Source organism: Trichechus manatus, unplaced genomic scaffold, assembly GCF_000243295.1.
Source record: "Trichechus manatus latirostris isolate Lorelei unplaced genomic scaffold, TriManLat1.0 scaffold00001, whole genome shotgun sequence".
Lineage (NCBI taxonomy): Eukaryota > Metazoa > Chordata > Mammalia > Sirenia > Trichechidae > Trichechus > Trichechus manatus.
Genome location: NW_004443937.1, coordinates 3,695,789 through 3,719,146, shown reverse-complemented (window position 1 = coordinate 3,719,146; position 23,358 = coordinate 3,695,789). Strand labels below are relative to the sequence as shown.

Below are 23,358 nucleotides of genomic sequence, written 5' to 3'. Positions count from 1 at the left end.
GTTTATGTGGCCCTTTCTGTCTCTTGGGCTAATACTTTCCTTGTGTCTTTGGTGTTCTTCATTCTCCTTTACTCCAGGTGGTTGAGACCAATTGATACATCTTAGATGGCCGCTTGCAAGCTTTTAAGACTCCAGACACCACTCACCGAAGTAGGACGCAGAACATTTTCTTAATAAGCTTTGGTATGCCAGTTGACCTAGATGTCCCCTGAAAGCACGGTCCCCAGATCCCTACCCCTGCTACTCTGTCCCTCAAAGTGTTTGACTGTATTCAGGAAACTTCTTAGCTTTGGTTTAGTCCAGTTGTGCTGACTTCCCCTGTAGTGTGTGCTGTCCTTCAGGAGGGAACATTTAGAAACACAGACTTCGAATGCCTAGGTTTGAATTCCAGCTTTGTTTTCTAGCTGTGTGTCCTTGCACAAGTTATATAACATCTCTGAATCTCAGCTTCCTCATCTTTAAAAGAAGACAACCCTTCATACCTCTCAGGGTCACTGTGAGGATTAACCAAATAATCCCCACAAACTGCTTGGCAAAATACCTGGCCCTTCCTAAAGCAGTTGCTATTGAGTCAATTCCAACTCATGGTGACCCCATATGTGTTACAGTAGAGCTGTGCTCCATAGGGTTTTCAGTGATTTTTCAGAAGTCAATCGCCAAGCCTTTCTTCTGAGATGTCTCCAGGTGGACTTGAACCGCCAACCTTTAGGTTAGCAGCCAAGGGCATTAACCGTTTGTACCTCCCAGAGACTCCTACCCTGCTTCCATGCTCAATTTTTGCATTTTCAAATGAGACTGAAATGAAAAGGTATACTTTCTTATTCCTCCAAAGTCTTCACTCACTTCTGCCCTTAACTTGTGATTCCTCTATTTGATACACGTTCCATACTTTGTCAACACTGCTGGGAGCACACTGAGCAAACAAGGGTCAGAGAAATGTTTAAACCCTTGTAAGCCAATGGGGTGGTAGGCACTCGAAAGCAGAGCACATCAACGTATCATTGCTTTTTGGTACTCAATTCCACAGTGCCCAAGGTAGCCAAACCTAAACTCAATTCCCCTTCTTCTAGATTCAAACCAGGCCCCCTGCTGGGGGTGGGGATAGTGGAAACCTCTTCAAAGGAATGATAATTCAGTATTCTGAAGATCTTCCACTTTGGTGTTAAAACAGGCTAAAACACAGCCTCACTGAAAAAGAAATAAATTCATTTAACTTTGAGCACATCAACATAGGTTTGTGTGGTTTTCTTTTTGTTTTTTTTTTGTTTTTTTTTTTTGCTAAAAGGTTTGACTGTGGCAGAAAACACACTTATTTGACTATGGGAGAAAACTCACTTATGCTAATTTTTCTTATCTATTTCTCCCGCACACACTTAACTAATTGCATTATATTCACTTTTCTAAAAAAAGTCTTGACTCTCACCTACATACAATTTAGAACTTAAAAGTTAGCAACTCCTGAAACTCAGACTAAATTAGAACACTTTCATTAACCAGGAAGCTACCTAAGGTGTCACTTTAATCTTCAAGGGTGGACAGATGAAGTAGGAAAGCAGAAGCCGACATCACAGTGGTTAATGGACCCCAAAAACCACAGACCCTCAGATTTTCACCAACACATAGAAGCAAGCCTCCTCTGTTTAATGAAGCTGAAGCCACATGACCTTTGAGGCTGAACTATCTGACTTTCAGTAATCAAACTCCTATCAACGCTCTGATCTCAAATTAGGCCCTTCCAAGCACTGGTATCAGGCACCAAAGGCCCCCCATCACATGCCTGTACCCTAAAACCAAAAATCTGTTGCCATCGAGTCAATTCCGACTCATAGCAACCCTACGGGACACAGTAGAACTGCCCCATACAGTGTCTAAGGAGCGGCTAGTGAATTCGAACTGCTGACCCTTAGGTTAGCAGCCATAGGTCTTAACCACTACACCCCAGTGCATCATTGATTTCCTGATGACCAAGCTTCCCATGTGTTTTTACCTTGACTTGACGTTGAAGATTTACACACGTCACCCAAGAAACATACAAAATGTTTCCCCAAATCGGGATTTGCAATCATTTAACCTTCTTACACAGTAAAGCTAGCCAGCATGGAATATCTAAACTGTTTCTGACAGCTTCCAGCTTGATTCCTTTAATATCAGTTGTGACAAAACCTAAGAGCAATGAAGCTTTAAGACAATACCAGTTTCTACTGTAGGCTATAACTTCACTGGAGGCCGAAACATACAAGGAGAACCAACCAAGTGTTGTAGAGTAGCAGTGATAAAGGAGCTGCATTTTAAGCTGCTGTTCTCAGATACTGAGAGAAATCTATGCTTTATAATTTTTCAGTGACCCATCCCATCAGCAGAACTTCTGAAATGTTTGATATAACCTTGCTCATCTGAGAAAGAGGAACGTAAGAAAAATACCACTAGCCTCCAAGTTCTCAGCGTGTATTTGCATTTCAAGAGGAGCTTTGGCTGAGAAGTGATTTTGTTTTGCAAAATGAAAACAAAAAACAGCTTAAAAGCATCCCTATGCACATATTTCTGAACAGAAAGATCTGATAAAAGCAACAGACTTAGGGACACTCAATTTTATCATGCCACTCAAGTCTTCACCTTTCCCCCTCTCAAATGTTCCATGCCACCATTCAACCTTTCAAATACCTATCTATCCTAGAAGTCAGTGGTTCTCAAAGATTGCACAGGGATCCCTGGGAGTTCTCAAGACCCTTTCAGGGGCTCTTTGACGTCAAAACTATTTTGCATGCACAATGGAATGAAACCCTGCCCTGTCCTGTGCCATTCCCATGATTGGTTGCAGGAAAGGCCATTGCGATCCACAGGGTTTTCACTGGCTCATTTTTGGAAGTAGATCACCAGGTCTTTCTTCCTAGTCCATCTTAATCTGGATGCTCCACTGAAACCTGTTCAGCAACATAGCAACACGCAAGCCTCCACCGACAGACAGATGGTGACTATGAAGAGGCTGCATAGGCCCAGCTCACTATTATTTACTCCCCATTGCTAACCGCCACACTGTCTCATGATCTTGTCTTTCCCTCTGGTTCCACCATCTACAAAAGGTTTAAAATTAACCTCTGTTCCTCGTTGGAGGGTGGAAAACAAGTGATAATGATCTGGGGATGAAAAACCGAACAAAGCACCCATCTTGTGACAAGAAAACCAGGATGTCGCCAGATAACCCCCAAGAATACCAGTAAAAGATGAACTCATCTGAGACAAGATCCACTCAAGGGAGAACTAACACAAACTTCTGAGACCCATAATCCTGTCCCTATAAAAGCCTTCAGCTGATCTCCAGTTGGGAGATGGGTTTTTTGGAGGAATCTGTTCCCCTCTGTCTCCTATACATCGATATATAATAAACCTCTTGCTGCTAACCTCACCCCTGTCTCAGAATTGGCTATTGCGGCAGGTGGCTCCAATCCGCGTTACTGCGGTAACAACTATACATGAGGTGCATTGGCTGGGAATTGAACCTCAGTCTCCTGCATGGGAGGCGAGAATCCTACCACTGAACCACCAATGCCTCTTCATAATAATACTAAGATGTTATTTGCCTTTGTCACTCTCAGTCTCTCACGAGTTTACAGTGGAGTTTCCCAGAGCCTGCACGACATGTGATGAAGACAGAACAGATATGCAAATCCAGGCTCTCTTCTACTAAGTTTAAAGTGATTTGCAAAAATGTAAAACAACGCCACCTTCTCACTATATTTTTTGTTTTGGAAAATGTCATTATTGTTCATAAAAAAAATGCTACTTATGTTCACGTGTAATGGATTTATTATTTTTTAATGAGAAAAAATAAATGCTTTAAATTTTTTCCAGCACTAATTTCTAATATGGTATACATAAATAGACATAACTCAAATAAACAAAAGTTCTCTGGTATCCTCAATAATTTTTAAGAGTATATTCAGCTTCCTGAACCAAAAAGTATGAAAACTGTTGCTAGAAAGTTTTCTTTGATTTAAGATTTGATTTGGCACTGGCTATATAATTAGGGTCGCTATGAGTCGGAATCAACTCTATGGCAACAGGTTTGGTTTTGGTTTATATACTTAGGACTTACAACAGTGTAATCATGAAAAACTGATATAACAGGATGAAAATGCAAGACATACAACTAAACAGCCCAGGGCTTTAAAGAGTGGACCCCTTGTTTTGAAACCTGAACGCTACTTTTTATTCAACACATTTAATGAACACGTACTATGTGCCACCACTATAACAGATGCTAGAGATATAAATACAAGTCAGACAGACAAGGTCCCTGTTCTTGTAACATGTACACTTTGGTGAAGGCAAACAGACAGTAAACAAACCAAAAAGATAAAAGAAGCAAGAAAAATCAGATAGTGCTATGCAGAGAATTAAAACCAGGTGATGCAACTCGGTGATCACTTAATATTGGCAGGTAAGAAAGAACAAGATCAGACATTTATGCTAAGACATGAAAGTCAAGACAGAAGCAGTTGTGCAAAAAAATTCTGCAGAAGAGCATTTTAGGCAGAGCAAATAGCTCCTACAAAGGCCCAAAGGTAGAAAAGAGCCTAGCAAGCTCAAGAAACAGAAACCCAGCCACAAGGTCTGGGGCATTAATGGGGGAAAGGAAGAACGAACAGGGCAAGGTCAGAGACAGAAAAGCCAGAGCCAGTGGGACTTCACAAGCCAGGGTAAAATTCTGCATTTTACTCTAAGTATGATGGGAAGTTTGTGACCTTGGACAAGTTATTTATTCTTTCTGGGTCTCAATACCCTCATCTGCAGAATGGGGATAATGGAGGCTTTCCTAATTAAGTTGTATTGAAAATTAAATGAGAAAAAGGAAAATACAGTGCTTACGTGGTACATAAGGAATGGCACATAGGAAATATTCCTGTTAGCTATTACTATTCTACCTTCTAATCCGCTCTATTTTCCACTCTCCTGTTAAACTCTTTAGGCCTTATGATCAGTTAAGGAACAGCCCTAAGAACCAGCAATTCCAAACGATGAGTGAATGTAGAAAAGGGATCCGGTATGTACTTACTGGATACACTTATCTGAACACGTCAATGCCAACTCCAGCAGCATGACTCCAGTGGAATTTTCTCTCATTGGTTTTTTGGGTTTTATTTCTAAGAAAACCAAAAATACCTAATGCACAGCCAGGTAAAGAATGAAAGACTGCATCACACCCATGTGGTGACCCTCCAGATCTACCCTCTGGCCACCAGATTTTGCTTCCTGGCCCCAAAGCACAATGCACTTGGAAAGTCACTCTTCTGCTGAAAATGTAGCCAGTTAAAATCCATCCATCTTGCCACTCTTTCTTGGCATATCCTCTTGGGATATCCATACCACCTCCACCACCTAAAAAACAAAGGGCCTTTGCCAAAGTCCTTCAGAGCCGGTTTTATTGCTGTTTGCTTAAAAAAAAGATTGTTTTAAAAGAATAAAATCAAAAAGCATCCTTTAAAGTTAGGCAGCAAGGAGAAGGGCTTATGCATGAAGGTTTTAAAGCACCTGGAGACCAAGAGGCCATAAGGCAGAAATGTGGACAAGGCACAGGAGTCACAGCAGCCACCAACACCAAATGGTACTACTTCAATTTAAGGCCCAGCAGCCCCCAGCGTGGCTGGCTAACGATGGGCAAAACCAGGCAAACCACGAGGCCTTCCGGAAGACAAACACGAATATGCCCAGGAAAAGGAAGCGTTGCCAGCGTTTGATCAATCTCCTGGCAAGAGGCCAAGGAAACTGCCCCCCAGGAGCAGAAGCCTCATTACAATGCCCTCACCCAGGTACATATATGGTAAATATGGCTGTAAACAGGGGGCGGAGAAAACCCAATGCACTGACAGCTGACTCTTCCAAGAAGAGGGAAAATGTCTTAACAACAGTCTCCACTTCTGTCACTGGGCACTCTCAGGGTTAATTTCAGAACTTCCTTTGAGCAGAGACACTTGCCGGTATCATCTTTACTGTGAAATGAGTAGGAGACATGAAACATTTTTGAGTTGGTAACGCTGCCACCCCCCACCATACACACTGACACACAGTCCCCTCCTTGCTGTCTTGTCCTGTTTCTGCTCATCAGATTGCCCTCAGACATTCAGCCTGTCCCCGTCACAAGCTAATTTATTCTATTCCAAAAAGCACTTCTCTCAGAGCACAGAAAATCACACTCCACTTTCGTTTTCAGCTAGTCCCAAAGGAAGTCCCCAAGTCAGAAGTTTCAACTTTAAGTGGTGCACTGCATGACAATGTCAGAAACAGGAGTTGTACAGCTGAAGTTCATCGCGATTCTCTAGTTTGAATGTGGTTTGTTATACATCCCACTCAGACAAAAAGATAAACCTACTTGCCTTTTTGAAAACATGATTGCTAAATAATCTATTCTCAAAACAGGTAAACTATCTACACAGAACTATTTCTCAAAAACGTTGTCAACAATGACATCTGCTCCCATGTGTCTTATTTGTCAAAGCCAAAGTAAGAAAAGCCAACCAAGAGCTCAAAGTTGGCCAGTCAGGAGTCCAGGACAGCTAGATGGTGCCCGGCTACCACCACTGACTGCTCTAACCAAAATCACAACAGAGGGTTCTGGACAGAGCTGGAGAAGGATATAGAACAAAATTCTAACACACACAAAAAAGACCAGATTTACTGGCTTGAAAGAGACTGGAGAAACTCCCAGAGTATGGCCCCCAGACACCCTTTTAGCTCAGTGGTGAAGTCACTTCCGAGGTTCACCGTTCAGCCAGGGATTGGATAGCCCCATAAAGCAAAATGGGACTAATGAGGCACAGCAGTCCAGGGACAAGGACTAGAAGGCAGAAGGGGACAGGAAAGCTGGTGATAGGGAATCCAAGGTCGAGTAAGGACAGTGTTGACATGTAGTGGGGTTGTTAACTATTGTCATAGGGCAACATGTGTACTAACTGCTTAATGAGAAACTATTTTGTTCTATAAACCTTCATCTAAAGTGAGAATAGCAGCACAACTGGAAGAACATAATCAATGTCACTGAACTGTGCATGCAGAAATTTTTGAAATTGTGTATCTTTGGCTATGTATATTTTCACCAAAAAAAAAAAAGTCAAGAAGGGAGAGGGTTGACATATCGTGGGGTTGTTAACTAATGTCATAAAACAATACGTGTACGACTGTTTAATGAGAAACTATTTGTTCCGTAAACCTTCACCTAAAGTACAATAAAAAACATTTTTTTAAAAGTTGGCCAGTCAGAAAACTTTCAGATTCGGCTGGGAGAAATCACTTCACCAAAATTTCTCATTTTATAGGTGGAGAAAAAACAAAAAACCTTCAGGCAGTTTCTTGAAGGTCACACAATGATTAGTGGCCAAAGCAAAAGCTAAACCACCAGGCTCTGGACTCCAAGGCCAGTGCTTGTTTGTAGGGGGCGGGGGAGAAGATGTTTATTTTGTTAAAAAGTTAAAAAATCAATCCCAGCCTGAGTAAGCACCCCTCTCCCTACAGTCTAAACCACAAAGAAAACCAGCAAATCAAGTTAGGTTAATATTCTCAGAGAGAGATAAAAGCCTCCCTAAGCCAGGGAAATCCACTCTATGACAGAGTTCTTAACCTCAGCATTACAGATACTTTGGGCCAGATAATTCATTATTAGGAGTCCCTGGGTGGTACAGTCAAGCGCTCAACTACTAGCCAAAAGGTTGTTCAAACTCACCCAGAAGCACCTCAGAAGACAGGCCTGGCGATCTGCTTCCAAAATGTCACAGCCTTGAAAATCCTATAGAGCAGTTCTCCACAGATGGGGTCAACATGAGTCAGAATCGACTCAACAACAACTAACAACAATAACTCTTTGGTGTGGGGGCTATCCTGTCCATTGTAGGATGTTTAAAAGCATCCCTGGCCTCTGTCCACTAGATGCCGTAAGTATTCACCTCACCCATTCCCAGAGTTACAACCACCAAAATGTCTCCAGACAATGCCAAATGTCCCCTGGAGGACAAAATCTCCAGTATCCCTCTCTCCCCTGCTCTCCCACAGTTAAGATCCACTGCTCTAGGACATTGGATCCGCATCTCTAAGGCCTTTTGCAAGCATTTATTATTATACAACTTAACAACAATGACCCAAAGCAGGTATTTTATACTTATTCTACAGAAGAGGAAATAGACACACAGTTTTGCCTGTACCCAAGAAGCAGTGAACACCCTCAGGAGTCCCCATCCTGCGGTTCAGCAAGGCAATACCATTACAACCTGACAGCAACTTTGTTTCACTACCTGATTTTCTTACTTTCATTCCCTTTTATTAACACTCAACATAATTTCCCAAGCTGTCGATGGATGAACATCATGCTGAGTGAAATGTCAGACACAAAAGGACAAATACTGTGATTCCACTTACATGAAATATGTACAGTAGGCAAAAGCATAGGGAGCAAAGTACATTAGTGGTTACCAGGGGCTGGAAGGAGAGGGGAGTAGGGAGCTACTGCTTAATGAGTACTGAGTTTCTGTTTGGGGTGATGGACATGGATAGTAATGATGGTTGCACAACATGGTGAATGAACTTAAATGTCACTGAATTGTACACTTAGAAATGGTTAAAATGGGAAATGTTCTGTTATATATTTTTTACCGTAATAAAAAATTTGGAATAACAATATGAGCCCCGATTACCATTGGGTATTATGAAACTGAGTGTTAAAGAAACTAGCAGACTGTTGAGTTCTTTTGGAGAAAAATTATAAAGTCCTTTGGAGGTATCTTAGGCTGGGTTCTCTAGAGAAAAAAAACCAGTAAAGCGTATAAATATATAGACAGAGAGAGATTTATATCAAAGAAACAGCTCACACAACTGTAGAGGCTGGAATGTCCCAAGTCCATGGATTAGGATAGAGGCTTCTCCCAATTCATGTAGCCACAGGGGCTGATGAACCCAAGATCAGCAGGTCGGAAAGCAGGGCTCTTGCTCATAGCCTGTGAATATTGATGAATCCCAAGATTGGCAGGCAAGACTGCAAGGCTTCTCCTGATTCACACAGCTGCGGGGGCTGGCAAACCCAAGATCGCCAGGGCTCCACTCACAGGCAGTGAAGATCAACAAATCCCAAGATCGGCAGGTAAATTGATAGCTCAAGTCCCAAGACATGGAGGTCAGATGAACAGGAGGCAGCCACAGGATCCAGAGCAAGCAAAAAGCCAGAACATCTGCTTATATTCTGGTGCAGGCCACACCCCCAAGGAAACTCCCTTTCCACTGACTGGCTACTCACAGCAGATTCAATCATGAAAGTGATTACATACAAACACTGAGAATTATGGCCCAGCCAAGTTGACACACAATCTTAACCATCACAGGAGGACATACAGAGTATTTCAGAAACTAATGAAATAATAGACAAAGTAGAAGTTAAAAAAGATAGTTGAAACAGCAAAGTTTTTGTTACACCAATTTTGTCACAATAACATTTAAAAACACATAAATAAGGAAATGCTTAATACATGTCCACATGGTCCTCACTTCACTTTCTACAGCAAAGGGGCTTTTCTAAGCAATGCATCTGTTCAAGAAATATTTATTCAGAGAGGAGTACAAAGAAGTTAGATTCTTCTAGGAAGCAGCCTACATCCTTCAAAAGAACATAAAACATGTATATAAATAACTTCATTCAAGAAACATTTTTGAGCACTTATTATGTGCCAGGTACTCTAGGGAGGGAGTGAAAAACAAAAACAAAAAAAAAGGCTCCTGAGGAAAATAGATATAAAGTCCCATGGAGTTTCGAATGACAAAGATTTTCAAGTATCAAGAAAGGCTTCCCAGGAGGAAGCATTTGGGCTGGACCCTAAGGAATAGAAAGATTTGGCAAGGTGCTAAGGAGGCAGTGGGGAAGAGCATAGCAGACAGAAAGAACAACACTTGCAAAGGTATAGAGGCTCAGCGTGGTAGTACACACACACCCTACGAGGCAAATAAATGAATATTCCTAAGTCTCTGAGTGTTGCAGTAGCTTTTTCTGTTCAGAAAACGTGCGTGGGGATGCTTTTAAACTGTTTTTCAAAGCACCATCCCTTCCCAGATAAAGCTCCTCCTGAAATGCAAATGAACACCAAGGATGAGCAAGATTATACCAAGCAGTCCAGAGGTACTGCTAATTATGGGATGGGTCATAAAAAATTACAAAGCATAAATTCCTCAAAGTGTCTGACATAACAAAACCAAACCAAACCTGTTGTGGTCAAGTTGATTCTGACTTATAGTGACCCTATAGGACAGAGTAGAACCGCCCTATTGGGTTTCCAAGGGGTGGCTGGTGGGTTTGAACTGCCGAGATTGTGGTTAGCAGCCAAGCTCTTAACCACTATGGCACCAGGGCTCCAGTGTCTGATATAGCAGCTTAAAATTCAGCTTTCTTTATATCTGTGACTTCACAGCCGTACATAGTTTCTACTTGAACCTTTTGGTCTCTTTCCCTCTCCATCTGAACAGCCCAAGAAAAGCAGTTGCCATTAAGTCAGCTCTGACTCACGGCAACCCCGTGCGTCTCAGAGTATAACTGTGCTCCCTAAGGTTTTCAATGGCGGATTTTTTTTTTAATTGTGCTTTAAGTGAAAGTTTACAATTCAAGTCAGTTTCTCATACAAAAATTCATACACACATTGTTATGTGACCCTAGTTGCTCTCCCTATACTGTAACAGCACACTCTGCCTTTCCACCCCGGATTTCCCGTGTCCATTCACCCAGCTCCCGGCCATCTCTGCCTTCTCATCTCACCTCTGGACAGGAGCTGCCCATTGAGTCTCATGTATCTACTAGTATCCCTTTATGTCCCATAGTTCAGTCTAATCTTTATCTGAAGAGTTGACCTCGGGAATGGTTTCAGCTCTGCGCCAACAGAGAGTCTGGGACCCATGTCTTCCGGGGTCCCTCCAGTCTCAGTCAAACCATTAAGGCATTAAGGCTGGTCTTTTTACTAGAATTTGAGTTCTTCACCCCACTTTTCTCCTGCTCCATCAGGGACTCTCTTTTGTGTTCCCTGTCAGGGCCAATGGCAGATTTTTAGGAAGTAGATTTCCAGGCTTTTCTTCCAAGGCACCAATGATAACTTGAACTGCCAACTTTTCACAGTTAGCAGTCATGCATATTAACCGTTTGCACCAGCTAGGGACTCCGGCCAATTAAAGCATCTTCCATATGCAGGCCTGGAAGTCACCATTTATCTCAGAGAGAAACCCATGAGACCTCTTTACTCTCACCTTAGTTCAGTGATTTGGTCTACTTTCCACTTAACTGAAAAGCAGAAGGCTGCTAGGAGAAAAGTACAAAGGTCAGCTTCAACAGGTGAGAGCCAGCCATGAAAAGACAAAGTTACCATACAAATAAGCCAAGCACTAAAAACGCACGGGGGCAAGCATTCTGCAGTGCGGAAGTTCAGATCATCTCACACTTTCATGTGTTTAGGAAATCACCTGGGATCTTGTTACAATGCAAGTTCTGATTCAGCAGGTTTGGGGTGGGGCCTGAGAATCTGCCTTTCTAACAAGTTCCCAGTTGAGGTCATTAATGCTGGCCTGGAACCACACCTGGAGTAGCACAGATACAGAACTGTGTTTTACAACTTTGGACTGCCAGCCCCATTAAGAAACGCATCGCACTTCACAACTCAATTGTGTGTGTGTTTGTGTGTGTGTGTGGGTGTGTGTGTGTGTGTGTGTGTGTGTGTCAGAGAAAGAGAGAGAAAGTTTATTGTAATGTATACAGTTCTTTTAAGTATCCATGCAATACACTTCGATATTTTCTATTCTGGTCTACTTCATTTAAAAAAGGGGAAAAAAGTTGATTACGACTCACTAAACTGACTTCACGACCTTTTAATGGGTTGCCACACAGTTTGAAAAGCAGGGCTGTAGAACAGGGTAATGTTCCTGCTTATCTGCGTAGTGCCACTGTCCCAGTACATAAAGGCTCAAAAGGAGACCAATTTTAAAAAACGTTAGGTTATGCTCAGAATTCTTTCTAAAAAAGGCAAGAATGTATCCGTTGCATTTTGGAAATGCTTTCATTAAAATTGTTAATGTTTTATGTTTCGTTCATTTTAATTTTTGTTTTCTCACCTATAAGATGGGAATGACAAGAGCATGGTACCTATCTGGCCCTAAGTCTCTAAATACCATTTCCCACTCAATAGAACAAGAGCTTACTGGGAAAACAGCTGATTCCACATCTGGGGCAAGATATATAGATGAGCCTGTAGCATTTTATCATCGAGAAAGCAAGAAGGCTATCAAAGGCTCCTAGGGTTGTAGCAAAAAGACTCAGCAGCCAATCTGAACAGCCTCTCACTGACCAAAGACAGACAATTTGAGTATCAATAAGGATAAGTACACAAGGTGAAACATATCAAGCATGTTTTAAATGCGTTCACTCATAATAATACTGAAAGAAAAGAAAGAAAAAAAAACTTTTCGTTATCTTGGTGCAGGGCTTCTCAACAGTGGAACTACCGGCATTTTGGGCCAGATAACGACTTGTGTAGGGGCTGTCCTGTACATTGTAGGATGTTTAGCAGAATCCCTGGCCTCTACCAACTGGATGCCAGTAGTACAACTTTCAACCCTCCCAGTTAAAGCAATCGAAAATGTCTCTAGACATTACCATATGTCCCTGGGGGAAAAAACTGCCCCAGGTGAGAACCACAGCCTTGGAGTATACTAGGGAACCAACTCATTAGGTTGAAAACTGGTAAATTAAAGAGAGATACTCACACATTCTGCCTTTCCTATATAAACTACCTCAGAGTAACCAAATAATTAAGTGGAGGAAATTTCTTTTTATAAAAATATTTCAGTTAGTAAATGAAGAAGGAAAAATAGAATTGGGGGTTTGCAACTCCAAATGAGCTAATAGATCAAGGCGATAAGCAAGCATGGTGGCTAATATCAAAAGATACACCCAGATATACTGTACACTCCCCTGAGTGAAGTTCACAGAGTAGATGTGACCCAAAGGACAAAAAGCCTGAATCTGATCGAGCCTCTACATCTAACTAGTAAATTATAGTAAACGTAGGGGACAGAGGAACATATTAAACTACATCACATTGATGCAGTCATCAAAATCCCAGCTGTAGGAAAATATATCACCCAGTTTCTTCAACAACAACAAAAAATTTGTATTCAAACTATGGGAAAATATATCACCCAGTTTCTTCAATAACAACAGCAACAAAAGTGTGGGAAAAAAAAAGAGATATAGATGGAATACGTAGATTAAACAACACATTAGCCATCTGTATTGTATAGACCTTATCTGGATTCTGATTCAAACAAATTGTTAAATATGTGCATATTATTATTAATATATACATATTAATCAAGGAAGTGTGAACACAGATTGGATTAAAAATTTGTTTTGTTTTGTCTTGAAATGTGATAATAGTACTGTGATCACATTGAGTTTTTTTTTTTTTTTTTTAAAGAATCCCAATCCTAGAGACACATACTGAAATGCAGATGAACTGGTATGTCTGGGATTTGTTTCAAAATAAGCCAAGACTAGAGGGGAGAGTGGGTGAGGATATAAATGATACAAGATTTGCTGTGAGTTAATAACAAGTGTGGAGGGTGGTTGATGGGTAAGAAGGAGTTCACTATACTAAGATCTCTACTATTGCCATGTTTGTTAAATTTTCTATAGTGGAGTTTTCTTTTTTAAGGACAAACAAACAAAAAAAGAGCACCTGACCCTACCTAGCTCACAGGATTAGGTTACTCTGAAGAACAAACAAATTTTATATTGAAAAGATGATTACTAGGCTTCACTCTGTAATAAGATAACTAACATTTGAATAGTGTTTTATCTTACATTGGGTTTTCTTAAAAGAACAGTATAAACTAAATGAGAAAATCTGGACTATGATGGTGATAAAACCTGAATGATATACTTTTACCCTAGTGGTTCTGGACATGTCATCACTCAAATGGAATCCCATCAAAGGGACAGCCTCCTTTGGAAAAATGAAGATGCAGATGTTTAATGATTAACAAGGAAAGATGTTCAAGATACATGGAGTGCAAAAGGCAAGCTACCAAACAGGAGATACCGTATGAGTCCCTTTTTATGAAATGTAAATATACATATCATTTTTACATATATATATGTGGAGCCCTGATGGCACTCAGCTGCTAACTGAAAGGTTGGCAGTTTGAACCCACCAGCCGCTTCGTGGGAGAAAAGACCTGGCGATCTGCTCCTGTAAAGATTACAGCCTAGGAAACCCTATGCGGCAACTCTACTCTGTCATATAGGATCACTAGGAATCGGAATTTACTTGATGGCACAACACACACATACACATATGAATATACATATGAATATATATATACGAGAACCCTAGAACCCTAATCTTTGGATAGTACAATTGGGGTGGCTGTTTTTGTTTTATTTATTACTATTTTTGCTCAACTTTATTTTCTGATATTTTACTACAATCTATATCTTACGTAATAAGTAACAAGATTTTAGGTTTATTTTAAGTTTGCACATAAGAAGGAGGTCCACTTCGCTTATCTGGGAGAGTCACTTATGTGGAACGTATTCCCCAAGGACACTGGATAAGCTGGGCATTCGTCCTCTTTGCGTAACTCCCTTAAAATGAGAGTGCACTGACTGCAGGGTGGAGGTGGGGACCAGAAGGTTTGTGTGGAAGACACTCTTCCATGCATTATCATTAGGTTCTTAGAATTTGTTGTCCAAGTCAACTGTAGGTTCACCTATTTATCAAAGAGGATTCCTTTCCCACTGAACTGAATTACAGTCCCAGGTAAGTCTTGTGATTAACCAGACAGTCTAGAAATCTGGGTTTTTCCCCCCACCAAGCCCCCATTTGGTACATTACCTTGCCAGTCTCAATGGAATCTCTTTAGAAATGATGATGTAATTCAGTGATGTTGAGAACCAAACAGAGACTTCCTTAAGATTTTAGAAATCCTCAGCTAAACCATAGTTTACCTATAAAAACCTGGCTCCTTCACAATCTGACCCTGACTCCCTGTCTCACCTGAACTCCAACCACTGGCCCCGTGGTCATTCCTCCCTCAGCTCCAGCCACCCTGGCTTCCTTGCCATTCCTCCAACACATCACGCCTGCCCCCACCTCAGGGCCTTTGCACCTGCTATTCTGGCCATTTGTAATACTCTTTTCCCCAGATAGCTACATAGTTAACTCGCTCACTTTCTTTGGATTTCTGCTCAAAGAGAAATCTTTCCTTATCCCCCTAGCTACCCCCTAAGCACTCCCTTATTCCCATTACCCTGTTTTATTTTCCTCCATAGTACTGACAACCTATCACACTATAACTACTTGCTTGGTTATATTGGCTGCCTCCTCCTCCTCTCCCCACTAGAATTTAAACTTCATGAGAACAGGGCTTTGTTTTGTTCGTCATTATACCACCAGCACTGGGAACACACCCTGGCACATAGCAGCACCTCAGGACATTTGTTGAATGAAGGAATAAAACACTTGAACTCCAACAACATTAACAGGCATTGAAGTCTCTTGAATAGTTTTGCCACCCCAAGTGCCTTTAACTATGCCCAGTTTAGGGAATCTCAAAAGCTTAACTAGTGGTAGTTTCAGTGGTCTATCTGGCTCACCCTCATAAGCAATTATCTTTGAACCACAGACCTAGGACAACTGGTAAGAATCAGACAGGGTACATCATGCACGTCACTGACTTCAAGCCTCAGTTGCGTTCATCAGAAGAACCGTGCCAAAATCTAAAAGAGCAAAAGTGAACTAAAAAATCTGCATCCATTGCCAGTTCACAGAGAGCCTGCAAATGCAATGTGTTTTATTTTAAAAGATCAAACCAATAGCAAACAAGATGGGACACTGACCTTGTGCAGACTCCTTAATTAGATATATCCAAGGGCAGCTTGACCTAGAAACCTCACTCCAGGCCTACTTTTATTTTTACTTTTTTCTGTTGTTCATATTTGGTGTTTGTTGTTGCATTTTGGTTTAGTTTTTTAAGAGTTGCTTGTGAAAAAATCGGACAGTTTCCATGGGATCATTTTAAATGAGCTAAAAAAGCCACCTGACTTTTCCCTCTGTAAGTCAATTGGTTGTATACCACTGTATTAGAGGGTTCTTTTTATCTTTTTTTTGCATTTGTTTTTGTTTTTTTGTTTTTATGCCCTGGTCATCCTCAGCTGAAAACATTGTGAAGAAACAGACAACAAATCTGTCTTGTGGAGTTCATCTACTTCTCTTCTAAGAAACAATTACATCTCTCATTCTCAAAGAAATGATGCCAATTCCTTCCAAAAGACAACTGCTTTGTTTAAATGGATAATACCATTGTCAACCCCAAAGGACTTTCATGAGTCTCACAGTGGAGGCCAGGAGCAATCCACTTAGAACATGAAGAAACTTCCCTGCCTGATAATACAGGTAATAAGATAATAAGAAAATCTCAATAGCACATTCTTCTCTGATTTGAGATATTCAAAGAGCAGTGTGTACTTTCAACACACACACAAACATGAAAGAAAGAAAGAAGAGTATTATGCACAACTGGCCACAGAGCAAGCTGAAGAGTATATGGAAATATACCAACATCTCACATTTCAGACTAACTGCAATTTAATCCTCAAATTATTTGGTTGGATTAACCTGCTCAGATGCCTTGACATAGACGATCAGGATGTGTTTCAGGTACAAGTGAACCTAATGCTGAACTTAGACCATGTTCCTTATAGTTTTGTTTTATTACTTTTACTCTCCTTACTCAGGTTTTCAACATAGGGCTTTCTAAAGGAATTCACCACAACATCTAACACCACCTCAAATGTCTACACTCTTTTATCCTGACACTTATGGCTACATTGTTTACTTCTTACCTCAAGGGAGTACTGCTAATTCATACTTGGTACAACAAAAGCATGAGTTAGCTCATCAATAGCAAACAGTTTACCATTTTTCCTAGCATCCCCTTCACTCCCTGCCCCGCAGCCTAGGTGTATTTGTGGATGCAGCCTAACTGTTGCCGTTGTTAGCTGCCAAGCTGGGCCCTTGACTCATAGTGACCTCGTGCACAATAGAATAAAACACTGCCCAGTCCCATCCCCATGATCAATTGCAGATGGGACCATTGTGATCCATAGGGTTTCCACTGGCTGATTTTCAGAAGTATATAGCCAGGCCTTTCTTTCTAGTCCATCTTAGTCTGGAAGTTCCCCTGAAATCTGTTCAGCATACTAGCAAAACACAAGTTTCCATCGACTGACAGGTGGTGACTGTGCTTGAGGTACACTGGCTGGGAATCAAATCCAGGTCTACACACAGAAGACGAGAATTCTACCACTAAAACCACAAAGGACCCCACAGCCTCACTGCCTGGAGATATCTTGCTTCCACTGAATACTAACTAATGCGCAAGTGATTTGACTCTCTGCACCTCAGTTTCTTCATCTATACGTACCTCACAGAGTTTTGGCGATATATGGCTCTGGACCTGGGAAAGAACCTAATATAGTCAATATTATTAATCTTTTTAACTACCAGTCAGAGAAAAGTTTGTGGACCAGTTTATCCTTGTCTGCAGCTTACTCTGAAGGGAGGCACTGAGCCCAGTCCTTGGCCTTATGAGTGCACACATAGCCATGTGAGTCAATAAAATCCAAGAACTCCAAGAAGCAACTAGACCTCACACATCCAAATGCTTCCCACTACTCTACCAGCACTCCTAAGGATCTTATCAACAGGAAACAAAAGCACTATACTACTATAATGAAGTGTCTGGCTTTTATTTTCTAATTAGAAAAGCCCAAAGATTGTAGCTCAGGGAACAGCTAAATATTTAGAATGCTAAAGGAGTTACTAAGACCCAGCCGCCCCCATTACCTTGTTGTTTACCCTGCTCCATACTATTACAGAAGAAAAAACTTTTTTTTTTTTAATTGCTGAGCTTTAAGTGAAAGTTTACAATTCAGGTTAGTCTCTCATACAAAAATTTATACATACATTGTTATCTGACCCTAGTTGCTCTCCCTATATTGTGACAGCACACTCCTCCTCTCCACCCCGGATTTCCCGTGTCCATTCAACCAGCTCCTGACCCTCTCTGCTTTCTCATCTCACCTCCGGACAGGGGCTGCCCATTTAGTCTCATGTATCTACTTCAGCTAAAAGCACACTCTTCACAACTAACATTTTATGTCCCATAGTCCAGTCTAATCTTTGTCTGAAGAGCTGACTTCGGGAATGGTTTTAGTTTTGGGCTAACAGAGAGTCCGGGGACCATGTCTTCTGGGGTCCCTCCAGTCTCAATCAAACCATTAAGTCTGGTCTTTTTATTAGAATTTGAGTTCTGCACCCCACTTTTCTCCTGCTACATCAGGGACTCGACAGAAGAAAAAAACTTTTCATGGCCAAACGTGCAGCAGTGTAGATGTACTTGCCCCCATTAAAACCTCCCTCTCCTTGAGTGCAGTCTGACCATTCTAGGGGAAAAAGAAGCTGCTGCATTCACGGATAAACCCTGCCTTGAGTTCATATCCCACCACAGGAGCCGAAACCACAGAGACCTGTCGGAATCCTTGCTTCTCGGGTTGCTTCCAGTCAAAGGCTAGATGCTCCTATCTTATGCTTCAAGAACTAACTTCCCTTTTTAGAGTTCTCATTCTTTCAATTTGCCAGCAAACACTTTCATTTCTTGCAATCCAACGTACTCTGATTAAGCACTCGTTCGCAGTAAGAAAAAAAAGTGACTATTTTTGAAAGAGAGAGGCAGTTAATTTTTGCTTACATATCTTGGCAGGTGAAATCCACTGCATCCTTCAGAATTTAAATCGTAAGCACGATGCCTGGCAAGTTCCATTTTCAGGCCACCAGTGGGCCTCTGTTTTATTGCTCCATTTAATGGCTTTTTTCCCCCTCATAAACCTTCAGGCTACTTCAATTCTGAGCCATGGCCAAAAGTGCTAAGCAAGACTGCCCCCTGGATCTCATCCACTACCTAAAGCCCTCACCAAAGGCAGTGACAAATTTTGGAGACTGAGCCATAGGGTTTCCTTTTCTTTCTTACTCCCCATCCCATGTCTCTTTGGAGAGGACTTTAAGGACAAAAGGCTCAGGACAAAAGCTCATTACTGACCACAGCACTCAAGCTTCCACACTCACCTGACCCAGGTCAGGCACGCTGTTGCCAAAACTCTCCCAGCCAGGGGTGCGAATATTGTTCCTCTGTGGTCAGCTCCTACGTATTTAGAAAGAAGAAAAGACTGAGTATAGAGGTCACGTAAGGTGGCTCTGTACAGAAATGCCCCCAATTCCAGCCTTCCACCTTCCTTAGCCTTCTTCCCCAGAGAGAACCGCCCCCCCCCCAAAAAAAAAAGAAAAAAAAAATCTTGGCAGGCATGTGGTTGGGATCACTTGGGCGAAGATAACAGGTAACTTCGCTGACTTATTTCCAGCCCAACTGACAAGTGTGCGCTAGACACGCACAAACTTCGAACGTGCTGGGAGTTGGAACTAAGGAAAGTGTTTGGCAGATCCCAAAGCACTTGTTTCTCCGAGCGGAGGCCAAGTTTCTGAAGCCCGCATCCTCATTCGGCATGAGCTTCATCCACACTTCATCCCTCACCGCTCTTCCTCGGTTTTCTTCCGCCTTTTAAAACCCTCCCCACTGGAGCCCCTACACACGTATTATTTTCTCCCAACCATGCAGCGCGAGGGAGGGCTACATTTTTAGAAAGACTGTTTCCTTGAGCCGACTCACGTATGACACCCCCACGCCCCCCTCCCCCCCCAAAAAAAAAACTATTTCCTACAGCTGCTGCAACAGTTTCAACTTGGGGAAATGTCATTCCAGTTCACAATGGGTAGCCCTCTATGCCAGTCTCCGGAGTCGAGGATTTTTTAAGCTCAAATGAGCTTTTTCCTGTGCCCCAAAAATGCCTGGAGTAAAAGAGCCCCCAAATGCACGCTAAGTGCATGCAAATCCATCGAGAACTCCCAGAGTGTGGGGCAAAAACTTCTGCGCCCGGGGGACAGTGCCAATTCCCCGCGCCCTCTGCCCGGCCCCAGCCGCTACCTTGGTGCCCGGGGAGCCACGCCGGCTTGGGAGAGCAGGGCGAGGAGAGGGGTTAGCAGCCTCTGGGTAGTCCCATGTCCGCGAAGAGGGAGCTCGTTCCGTTAGGATGGAAGCGGAACACCCACACCTCCTCTCGGCGTGCGCTTTCTCTCTCCACCCCCTGCCTCCTCCTCCTCCACCACCTCCACCTCCTCCTCGCCTCCCACCCCAGCTAGCTAGAGGAAACGCCTCAGCAGCACATCCACATGGTTACTGCACTTTGAAGCGGCTTATTGCTGCTTATATAGGCCAGGAAGCTCCCTGGGCAATGTAGTCCGAGTTCGGGGTGGTGGCGGCGCCGGGAACTGCGCAGAGGGACTACAAGTCCCACAATCCCTTGGGCTCCCGGGCTGGCTCTAAATAGACGCGCGGGGAGGGGGGATGGGCGTCCTGCTGGCGTCCCAGCTTCAAACCCGTTTTTTTGCGGAATGATTGCCAGACTTGTAGCTTGCTACCTCAACCATCCCTGGTGGGCGCCCCAGCCCCATGGGGACTTTCCTCCTCCGGCTGCCCCCTTTCCTTTGGTTCCAGGTAGCACTTGGGGCGAGGGGCAGAGGGGAAAGCAAGCTCGTATTTCTGCCTTGGGAAGTTTTTACAATCTGTTACCCACCTCCCCACCACCACCCCCCGCTTTGAGTCCCTGAGCGAAGAATTTCAGATATCCGGGGCACAAAAACGCCTGTGTTTGCGGTCAAGGATTAAAGGCGCGAGGTTGTCTTTATTTAATCTTCTCCGCCCTCCTCAGGTTTGCACAGAAAACTAAGTCTAGGAGCGACGGTCCACGCAAGCGGGGACACAAGCAAGTCTCTCGAGAGCACTTTTTTGAACCCGAACTGCGTGTCCTTCTTCGCCCCGCAGGAGGTAAGGAAACGCGAGCCTCTCAGGTGCACAAATAAAGGGGCCGTGTTGTGACTTGCCAGCGCTGAGACTGGGAGGCAGAAAATAAATACGAACTGTGTCGGTCCTGACCCTGCTTCAAGCAGCCCCTCTGTTCCTGGGAGCTTTAAATGCTTAAGTAAATAAACTGCTAACCATAAAAATAAGGGCTTGCGGGAGAGCGGCTCACACGAAGACGCGCGTCCAGGCGTGGTGCCCTCCAGAAGTTCGGAAGGGGGCGTCTGGAGCGAGATGGGTTTCAGCCCACTGCCAAGTAGTGACTAGGCTCCGACTTTTGGAAGAAGGGCTAAGGTAGGAAGCAAAGCCAGCCGGCTGCCCGCCCTGCCTCAGATGACGTGCATTCATTCCACACATGTTTTCCTGAATGTCTACTGGGTGCCAGGCGCTATGCCAGGCATTAGGGCATACTGGTGAGTCAAAACAGTGACAGCACCCCAGCAGGCACTGCCTTCAGCCGCGTAGGGCCTGCTATACAACAATAGTAATAATAATCCTGAAGGTTGATTTTATTGAGCCCAGACCACGTGCAATTTTCCTGCATCAGGCTATTGAATTTTAACAACCCTGTATAGGGTTGCTATGAGTCGGAATCGACTCGACGACAATGGGTTTGTGGGTTTTTGTTTTTTTTTTTTTTTTTGGTGGTGGTTGGTGCCTGAGAGTCCATTGCGACTCATAGCAACCCTAGACATGTTTATTATCTCTGTTTGACAGGTACAGAAGCCGAAGGCTCAGAGAAATCAGGTAACTTCCCAAGAGGACACAGTGAATTAAGTGGTGGAGCCTGAATTAGGTTCTAGTGCTTATAAGCATAACAGTTCTGGTGGCGCAATGGTTAAGCACTCAGCTGCTAACTGAAAGGTTGGCTCTTGTACCCACCCAAACCCACCCAGTGGCTCCTGTAAAGACCTGGCTTCTGTAAAGGTTACAGCCTAGAAAACCCTATAGGGGAATTCTACTCTGTCACATGGGGTTGCTATGAGTCAGCAACCTGTAAGTATATGAAGTCCTTATCTTTGAGGACATTCACCACCACCACCTTGACAGCCCCCCTTCCCCATTCTAGTAGCACCTCTGAGCCCTTGGGTTCGGGGTCAGAGTCATTTTTATCTCTTTGCCCCAGTTTTGCTATCTTAGAAGGAGATAATAATTAGAACTTGCCTATTTTCTATCAGGACTGCTGGATATAGAGTCTCCAGAGTCTTGTGAAACCTAAGGAACAAATTAGGGAAGCACCATAGCTAATAATAGGAGTCCCTGGGTGGCGCAAATGGTTAAGTTATTGACTAGCTGAAAGGTTGGCAGTTCAAACCCACCCAGAGGTGCTTCGAAAGACAGGTCTGGTGATCTGCTTCTGAAATGTCACAGTCTTGAAAAACTATGGAGCAGTTCTACTCTGCGCACACGTGGTCACCATGAGGGCAAACCCCATATTGCCATTGAGTTGATTCCGACTCTTAGCCACCTAATAAGACAGAGTAGAACTGCCCCATAGGGTTTCCAAGGAGTGGCTGGTGGATTTGAACTGCCAACCTTTTGGTTAGCAGCCGAGCTCTTAACCACTGCGCCACTAGGGCAACAGCATAGCTAATAATAATTACTGACATAATAATTAATACCATAACTAATAATAATTGTTGTTTGTTGCTGTTGAGTCTGCTCTCCTGCATGGTGACCGCCCCCCCCATGTACATGTATAACAGGACAAAACGTTGCCCAGTAAAAACAACTTACCAATAGGTAATTATTACTGATATGTCAGTAATCATAATTACTGACATTTATTGAATACATGCCATGTGCCAGGAATCATTCTAACCTCTTTATCACATCAAATCCTATTAACAAACCTATTTACTGATGAAAAAACTGAGGTACAGTTAAGTAACATGTTTTGGGAGCACATCAGCCTTGCAGCCCACTTACATCATAGCTTGTTTTCTCAGCCTGTATGGGCAGATGGTCCTATTTAATATTTTGCAACTGACATCAGGTTCTGGAAGCTACTAGATCACTAGAAAGTAATTCTGCTATAATCTAAAGAGCAAAACATAGTGTATGATTGATGATGATGTATGTCAGAATTAAAGGGCCACTGCCCGATTCAGTCTCCATTATCCATAAAGAGAAGGGGGCTTCTTTTTCTTCACTGTATTTTTTTCCCAGAAGAATTGTCTGCACTGTCCAGTATGGTAGCCACTAGTCATTTAGGCACTGGAGATGTGATTAGTTCCTACTGAGATGTGCAGCAAGTGTAAGTAAATACACGTTGAATTCCAAAGATTTAGTATGAAAAAACCAAAATATTTCATTAATATT

General features: G+C 42.8%; 1 protein-coding gene across 1 annotated transcript in view; it reads right to left on the bottom strand.

Moving 5' to 3' along the window:
- ITPR1 (inositol 1,4,5-trisphosphate receptor type 1) overlaps positions 1 to 20,357 on the bottom strand; it is a 399,887-nt gene extending 379,530 nt beyond the window's left edge. Inside the window, exons 1-2 of the mRNA XM_023735093.1 lie at positions 20,104 to 20,357; positions 19,191 to 19,266 (exon numbers count right to left, since the gene is read on the bottom strand). The gene's annotated coding sequence lies outside the window, so the exon portion shown is untranslated. The remainder of the gene's footprint in view (positions 1 to 19,190; positions 19,267 to 20,103) is intronic.
- Between the last annotated feature and the right edge of the window lie 3,001 nt (positions 20,358 to 23,358).